Source organism: Trachypithecus francoisi, unplaced genomic scaffold, assembly GCF_009764315.1.
Source record: "Trachypithecus francoisi isolate TF-2019V2 unplaced genomic scaffold, Tfra_2.0 Contig01579, whole genome shotgun sequence".
Classification (NCBI taxonomy): Eukaryota; Metazoa; Chordata; class Mammalia; order Primates; family Cercopithecidae; genus Trachypithecus; species Trachypithecus francoisi.
Window position 1 is genome coordinate 25,823,447 of NW_022681442.1, and position 9,469 is coordinate 25,832,915.

At 39.0% G+C, this 9,469-nt stretch overlaps 1 pseudogene; it reads right to left on the reverse strand.

Moving 5' to 3' along the window:
* Positions 1-1,370: 1,370 nt before the first annotated feature.
* On the reverse strand, positions 1,371-2,086 carry LOC117067218 (annotated as a pseudogene).
* Positions 2,087-9,469: the final 7,383 nt, after the last annotated feature.

Sequence of the window (9,469 nt, forward strand, 5' to 3'; positions counted from 1 at the left end):
AGCACATGCATGTTAGGCAAGTATCAAAAAAAAAAAAAAATCACAAAAGCAAAAAACCTAAAAAAAAGCTAAATATATGGATTTTTATTTTACTGCTGTGCTTGATATACATGAAGTAATGAATATCAAGCAATTAATTTTTACAGCATCTTTACTTTTTCATTTGTTCTTAGGTTGCCTACAATTTTAAATACAAATAAAATGAATGTAGCAAAAATAATGAAAGCTAACAGCAGCTAACTTTACAAATAATGAAATGTGAACCATTTCTGCACTTATACAGAGTAAAATGGGTCACAACTTTATCTAAAGGAACACTTCTGCAGCTGTAGTCAAAGGTGTGCACAGTGAGATTGAGTATTCCACAGATATACATGGTTTAACATGTGGTATCCATGGGATATCTGTTTCTACCACAGCCTTGTAAGTGCTCCAAACATTCAAGTACCCACAATTACTACACCTGTGACTGGAACCGGTGATCCTTTTTATTCCCCACCAGGACAAACCAATATGAAGGCAGTTTTCTTTGGTTAGATAGGGAAGCAGTTTTAACACTGGACCCTGTGAAGCCACAATGTACTGAAAGTACTATACCAAACATTTATAACTTGTATAAAAATCCTATATCCCCATATTGGCCACCTCAAGATGAAAACAGATAACTCCCTAAATGTTAACTGGCTCTACTCCCCTAATATATGTATTATATATATGTATATGTGTGTATGTATATGTGTGTGTGTATTTTATTTATATATATACATTATATATATATATATATATATTGTGTGTGTGTGTGTGTGAGACAAAGTCTCATTCTTGTCCCCCAGGCTGGAGTGCAATGGTGTGATCCTGGCTCACTGCAACCTCTGCCTCCCGGGTTCAAGCGATTCTCCTGCCTCAGCCTCCTGGGTAGCTGGGATTACAGGCGCCTGCCACCACGCCCGGCTAATTTTTGTATTTTTAGTAGAGACAGGATTTCACCATGTTGGCCAGGCTAGTCTTGAACTGACTTCAGGTGATCCACCCACCTTGGCCTCCCAAATTACTGGGATTACAGGCATGAATCACCATGCCTGACCACTACTCTTCTAACATTAAACATCAAAACAACATGGGAAATATAGAAATTCAAATAGAAGTAACACAAACCTGTCAAATTATAAACAAAAAACTATTTGTGGGACACCATGGATGACAAGTGGTCTACTGTGTAAATTTTAGAATGAGGCAGACAAAAGTTGGAGGCTGGTTAATTTTCCCATTTCTCCTGCTTCAGCTTTGTCTCCTTAGGTCTCCAATGTCCACAATGTCAAGACGTCTCTCAGTAATTGCATTATTAGTGTGCTGTCTTTGTATGACTCTTCACTTAATGTATCAAGTTCAGCAATGGCTTCATCAAAAGCCATCTTTGCAAGGGAGCAGGCTTTATCTGGGGAGTTCAGAATCTCATAATAGAACAAGAGAAGTTAAGGGCCCGACCCAGTCTGATAGGATGTGTCGGCTGCATTTCCTTTTCGTTGATTTCAAAAGCTTCTTGGTATGCTTGTTGTGACTGATCCACAATCCCTTTCTTGTCATCACCAGTGGCAACCTCAGCCAAGTAATGGTAGTAATCTCCTTTCATTTTCAAATAGAAGACTTTGCTCTCTGCTTGTGAAGCACTGGGGATCAAGAACTTTTCCAAAAGAGATAGTACATCATTGCAGATATCTCTTAGCTCCATCTCAATTTTCTCTCTGTATTCTCGAGCCATCTGCTGTTTTTCCTCAGCATCTTCCGTCTTTTGTTCAATACTTGAGATGACCATCTAAGATGACCTACGGGCTCCTACAACATTTTTATAAGCAACTGAGAGAAGATTCTTCTCCTCATTGGATAGTTCAGCTCCTTGTTCAGTTACAGACTTCATGCAGGCTGCCATGCTATCATATCGCTCAGCCTGCTCAGCCAGTTTGGTCTTCTGAACCAGCTCATTTTTATCCATGACTGGATGTTCTGTGTCCAGAGTGGGTGGTGGCAGCAGATGGACAGGGGTTCAGCAGTCTCAGGACAGTGGTGGCAGCAGCGGTGAGGCTGAGACTCTGTCGCCAAGTCTTCTATCTTTTATGGTTAATGTAAGTTTTATCTAAATAAAAAAAATAGCAGGAATAATAAGAGTAATGATTCCAAGCTTCTAATCACTCCATTTTATTTTAAATGCTTTCAGAAATTTAATTTCTTAAAGCAAATATTTTAATCATAGGCTAAATTTCTGGTTCATGGGTAAAATTCATTCAAATATGACTGGGGCTCTGTCAAGGGATTGAATGGCTTGAGCAGCGATTGCTTGAATTTTTAAAGACCAGCAAACAGAAAGTAGTCAAATAATTTGGATTATTCAAAAAAAACATTCAGCTTTGAAAATGCTGACACTGCCTGGAGCCCCCTGCCACCAGCCATGGTCAGCCTCACTGTGTTCTTCAACAACACTATTGCTGGTGAGCCCTTGGGCCAAGTTTCCTTTAAGCTGTTTGTAGACAAAGTCCCAAAGACAGCAAAAAATGTTCATGCTCTGAGCACTGGAGAGAAAGGATTTAGTTATAATGGTTTCTGCTTTCCCAGAATTATTCCAAGGTTTATGTGTGAGGGTGGTGGCTTCACATGTCATAATGGCAGAGGTGGCAAGTCCATCTATGGGGGGAAATTTGATGATGAGAATCCTGAAGCATACAGGTCCTGGCATCTTGTCCATGACAAATGCTGGACCCAACACAAACAGTTTCCAGTGTTTCATCTGCACTGCCAAGACTGAATGGTTGAATGGCAAGCATGTAATCTTTGCAAAGTGAAGGAAGTAAAGAATATCATGGAAGCCGTGGAGCACTTTGGGTCCAGGAATGGTAAGACTAGCAAGTAGATCACCATTGCTGACTATGGACAAATGTAACAAATTGGACTTGTGTTTTATCTTAACCACCAGACCATTCCTTCTGTAGGTCAGGAGAGAACTTCTTCACCCCATTTGCTCACAGTGTCTTATAATCTTTGTGGTCTTACTGCAGTCCCTTCGGGTTCCATATTTTTCTTATTCCCTTCCATGCCTAGTGGAATCGCAGAGTTAAGTTCACGCTTATAAAATAAAAACTAAATAAAAATACTCACAGTTCATTTCAGAAAGGTTTTACTTAAAAGGAAGAATAACAACATATTTCCTCATACCATCCATTAATAGATACCTAGAAGAAGGAAAAAAATCACTGGGGTCATATAAGGTTTACAGATTATAGACTGTGGTAGTGAAGGTCACTCCACCAGATCACTAAAATAGAACCTAAGATGGAAACAAATTAGACAAAATATCACATATGATGCAGTGCATATGCTTTGCTTTATCTGCATTGGCTTGGTGATTAAGTGGGGCTAGATGAGTGGCCAGCCTATTTAGACCGAAAATAGCTGTCCCACACCCAGAGGAAGAAAATTGAAGTTCCATATAAGGGAAGGCAGCAAAGAACAGAAGGAAATGTTATGCCGTATCTGTGTAGTGCATAACCAATGAGTCCAGTGTCATAAGAACAGTGTGATGGGGCAGAAAGTTGGAGAAGCCAGAGGACAAATGGGAAGCTTCCTTTTCTGTACAGTGGTGGTGAAGATAGAAACCTCTTTCCTTCTCTAGATTTTTTTTCTTTCTTCTTTTTTCCTTTTTTCTCCCAATTCATTTAATCCCAAACCAAGGAAAGGATATTGCCATTAGTTGTGTAGATATAAGTCCGAAATAACTGTAATTCCAAAACAAGATGAAGCATAGCTATTATATACACTTCATTTATTCATATATGTATTAACATAATGTAGATCTGTAAGTAAAGCTGTCATTCTTGATAGGGATAGAGATATGATGACTAATTTTAATCTGTTGAAGTTATAAGTTTAATTAGAAAATCAGCCTAACAAATATGAGTTTATAATGTGAGAAACTGTTCCAGAAAAATGACCTTAATGAATCCCAAATTGTAATAAAAGTCATTTGCAATTTATAAACACAACAAAATAAGAGTGAATAAGCAGCAAATCAAAAATGTCGAAGGCTTTCTAGAAGATAGAACACTGATGAACTGAATGAAAGGAGACCACAGACCAAAACACATTGAAAAAAGATAATTAAAAGGGAGGCATAATTTCAGAGGTTGTTTAGTCTCAGGTATGATGAAATTAGAGAAAATAAAAGGGCTCTGGGAAAATAATCAGGATGCTTAACTGAAAACTTTTTTAGAGCACAAGGCTGGTGGAACCTCCACTTATTCATGCATTTGTTGATGAAGGATTTCATCATTTGGAAGGAGAATCAGGGCAATGTATCAGGAGAAACAGATTCTTCACCCCAAATGCAAAGCATTGAGCACAACTTCTTCAGTAGCATACCCACCCAAACTCTCAAAAATTTCAGAAAAAATCTTCTGTAGTCAGAAATGGCATCCACATAAAGTAGAGCAGGGATCCTGAATGGCAAAATAACCAAACATTTGAAGAGGACCTACACCTCAAAAGAATGGCAACTTACTCCACAAATGAAAGAACTAATACCCAAGGAGGCAAGACACATTTTACTTATTTTAAGATCTTCCTATAATTTGTTTCGAATCTTAAATATTCTAGAGGATATTACATTCCATCCATTTAAAGAGTACCTAGAAATCACAGAAATAAAAATATAATTATAAAAACGAAAACCTAAGACTTCTAGTTTCAGCTTCAACAAGTAAAGTTTGGAAGTCATCACTCCTGTTCATACCACAAGAAAAAACTAAACAAACTAAAACTCAACATTTTTTCTTGGATGCATTAGAGAAATGAGATTGCCCCAAATCTGGAAAAATAGGCAAATCCAGCGAGTCACAGCTAAGATCTGCTTACCTGAAGAAAAAGCCACTGTAGCCACACTTGGTGGGGACATTTAACTTGTAATGTTAATCAACTGCTGGAGCTGAATGTAGACTAGCTTGAAAGTGAAAAATCCTGGAGTGGAGGGATGCTATGCTGCTAGGAGGACCCTACATTTTTGTGAGTTTTATCTTCAGGAACTAAACTACATGCTTACTGTGAAAAGCTAAGAAAGATTCTCCACTGGCTTTATCAAGGGAAGGGAAGAGTAACCATTGTGAAAAACACACTGAGTATTCTCCAGAGCAAAGGGCTTATTCTTTGGGGGAAATGACTTCACTAGTCTTATCTCATCTGGGGGAAGGGCATCTCTCCCACTCTGGCCCCCTCTGACCTTTCTGTCTCATCTAAGGGGAAAGAAAAAGGCTAAGAGATCTAAGCATAGGTCACACAGCCTTGGAACATAGGCACACTGATAAAACTGAGATTTAATTATATGATTATAGAATATCCCTTCTTCCTTGCACTTTACCAGCATACCAGCAGGGCTCCACTACAACAATAGTAGCTGAAAGAGCTGCAAGGTGCAAATCCTGTCTGAGAATGAGTTTTTAGGAAATCCCAAAATAACACAAGAGACAAAAATAAGGATACAAGAGAAATGTAAAGCCTTTGGCACCCACAACGCAGTAAACATAAAACACAGCACAGCTCTTAGCCAAATTAACATAAGATCACATACTAAAGGCCTAGAAAAATATCTAAATTTTTATTACATGACATATCATGTCCAGCTTTAATCAGAAAATTACAAGTCACGCCAAAAGACAAGAAAAATCACAAATTAAGCATCAGAACCATGCTCAGATATGACATAGAACAGGAAATGTAAAGTCATTGTGAATAATATGTTAAGGGATCTAATGGAAAAAATAGGTAAAAGCAAGAAAATACGGGCAAAATATGCAAAGACATTTAAATTGTGAGAGAGTGTCAATAGAAATGCTGGAAAACAAAAACACTACAACAAAAATGAAGAATGTCTATGATATACTTATCACTAGGTTGAACATCAAGAAAATAGTGAGCATGAAGATACGCCAATAGAAATTTCCCAAAATAAAATACAAAGAGAAAAATAATACTAAAACATTATCTCAGAAATGTAGTATACTTTGTTTAATGTGACATGTGGAATTAGAATAGCAGTGGAGAAGAGCGAACACAGCAGAAGAAATATTTCAAGTAATAGCAGAGGAGAATTTTTCAAAATAAATGACATATACCAAATCACAGATCCAGAAAGCTTACAGAACACCAGTCAGGAAAAGTGCCAAAAAATAAAAAAAAAATTAAAAAAAAAAACTACAACCAATTATATCATATTCAAACTGAAGAAAACCAAAGAAAAAGAGAAAAATATTGAAAGAAGCCAAAGAAAACGAAATGCTTTACATAGAAAGGAAAAAAGATGAGAATTACAGTAGACTTCTTGTCACAAACCATGCAAGCAAGGAGAGAGTGGACTAAAATATTAGAAGAGTTCAAAGAAAAACCAACCATCAGATTGCCCTACAAATTACAGAGAATTAAAGACTTTCTCCAAAAAACAAGAACTGAGGGAATTCATCACCAGCAGTTCTACTCTAGAAGAAAGGTAAAAAAGGATAATGAAATGAAAATTGTATAGTCTGGAAATGTTGATTTACATAAAGAAGGAAGGAGCATCAGGAAAGAAAGAAATGAAGGCATAATTTTTAAAAATTGATAAGTAACTTAAAATATGTTTTTGTTTAAAGTAATAATGGTAACAATGTGGTGGGTGATTTTAGCATATGGATAAGTAAAATAAATGACAGCAATTTCACAAGGTATGGGAGGCAGCTACTGGGGATATTCTGTTATATAGTATGTGAACAACATGTGAAATGGTATAGAGTTATTTCAAAGTAGACTAAGATTAGTTTAATATTATTTAATACATTGGAAAACACTAACAACTTTTTTTAAATGAGAATAATTGATATGCTAATGTTACAGGAAAGGGGTCTGGATCCAGACCCCAAGAGAGGGTTCTTGGATCTCACGCAAGGAAGAATTCAGGACAAGTCCACAGTACAAAGTGAAAGCAAGTTTATTAAGAAAGGAAAGGAAAAAAAGAATGGCTACTCCATAAACAGAGCAGCCCCAAGGGCTGCTGATTGCCAAATAGCCTGTCTGCAAGCACACTAATTCTTTCTTCCACTATTAAAAGACTCTGACGCATTGTTCAGTATACCAGTTGCAATTTTCAGCTCCTGAATTTCTGCTCATTTCTTTTTAATTATTTCAATCTCTTTGTTAAATGTATCTGACAGAGTTCTGAATTCTTTCTCTGTGTTATCTTGAATATTTTTGAGTTTCTTCAAAATAGCTATTTTGAATTCTGTCTAAAAGGTCACATGTCTCTTTTTCTCCAGGACTGATTCCTGATGCCTTATTTAGTTCATTTAGTGAGGTCGTGTTTTCCTGGGTCATCCTGATGCTTGTGGATGTTCATCTGTGTCTGGGCATTGAAGAGCTCGGTATTTATTGTAGTCTTTGAGGTCAGGGCTTGTTCGTACCCTTCCTTCTTGGGAAGGCTTTTCATATATTTGAAAGAACTTTGGCATTGTTGTCCAAGCTATATCTGCTTTAGGGGGAATCCCAAACCCAGTAACACTGCGGTTCTTGCAGAATTGTACAGGTACCACCTTGAAGTTCTTGGCGAAAATTGGGAATAATTCTCTGGATTACTGGGCGGAGACTCTTGTTCTCTTCCCTTACATTCTCCAAAACAAATGAAGTTTCTTTCTCTGTTCTGAGCCACCTGAACCAGGAGTGGAGTCACACAAGCATCTCCTTGGCTACCAGTCCTAGAACTATGCTGGGTCCAACCTAAAGCCAGCACAGCACTGAGTCTCAACAAAGGCCTGCTCTAACCACTTGCTGGTTACTACCTATGTTTTCTCAAAGCCCTGGGGTCTCATGATCAGCAGGTAGCTAAGCCAGGCAAGCCTGTGTCCTTTCCTCCAGGGTGGCAAGTTCCACCAGGACCCTGGTGAATCTAGAGGTGCCATTTGGGAGCCAAGGATTAGAGTAAAACACCTTACATCTAATACAATAGAACACCTGGTGTTCTATTGTATTAAGGCTGAGGTGGCACTGAAACCATAAGATGCAGTCTTTCGCACTCTTTCCTACCCTTTATAAAGGCAGAGGAGCCTCACCATATGGCCACCACCACCTCAAATCAATGGGGAGTACTGCCAGACTACCATCAATGTTTTCTTAAAGCTCAAGGCCTTTTAAGTCAGTTTGTGGTGAATGCTCTCTGGCCTGGGACTCACACTTTAAGGCACTGGGCTCCCCTCTGGTCCAGGGCACATCCAGAAATTCTGTCCAAGAGCCAAGTTCTAGAATCAAGGATCCCAAGAGCTCACTGGTGCTCTGCCCCCAGTGGCGGAGCTGGTACCTGAAGTGTAAGACAAAGACTCCTTTATTTTTCTTTCTACTTTTCTCAGGCAGAAGGAGTCTTTCACTGTAGCCACCACAGCTGGGAATGTGCTGAGTCTCACCAGAAACCAGCAAATCTCAATGTCTCACCTAAATTCCTTAATATAACTGGACATCACTGCTGTTTATTTAAGGCCCAAGGCCTCTTTAGTTAGTATGTGTTAAATTCTGCCAGGACTGAGTCCTTCCCTACAGGGAAGTGGGTTTCTTTCTGGCCCAGTGTGTCTAGAAATGTTGCTTGGAAGCAAGGGCCTGGAAAGGGGGACCTCACGACTCTGACCAGGGACCTAGCCTGCTATGGCTGAGCTGGTATCCAAAATACAAGAAAAAGTTCTCTCTACTCTTTCATCTCCTCTCCTCAAGCAAAAAGAAGGGGTCTCTTTTGGAGCTACAAGTTGTGCAACCTGGAATTAGAGAAGGGGTGATTCCAGCACTCCCTTGGCTGTTTCAGCTGGTGTCTCAGTAGGTCATGTCCTCCCTAGTCCATTGTCTATGGGTCCAGTTCAGCACTAGGAATTACCTGGGAAGTTACAATTCTTGTGGCCTAGACTGTCTTTCAAGTTTATTTGTGACCCCAGAACAGTGTAGCCTGTGGTGCTGAGGCTTGTGGGAGCTCAAGTTCTGACCACTGGGATCTGTGATTCTGCTCTCACTAGGGCTGGTCTAAAGGTTCCCTCCTTGGGTGTCAGCTGAGTTTTGTCTTGTTTTGCTTCATGCTCTTCCTCTCACTAGTGCACAGAAATGCTCTCCACACCACACCACCACTGCTGGGGATGCAGGAAAGGTGATGCTGGTGATTCAAAGCTGTTTTCTCTATTTCTTCAGTGTCTCTTTCAGTAATATGAACTTAAAACCAGGTACTATGAGGGCTGTCCTGATTCTTGACCCTTATGCATGTGCTTTTTTTGTGTGTGGATAGTTGTTAAATTGGTGTCCTTATGGAGGGACAGTTGGTGGAGCCGTCTATCTGCCATCTTTCTGATTCTTTACAGAATTAGAAAAAAAAATTTAAAATTCATATGGAACCAAAAAATAGCCAAGACAGTCCTAAGCAAAAGAAGCAAAGCTG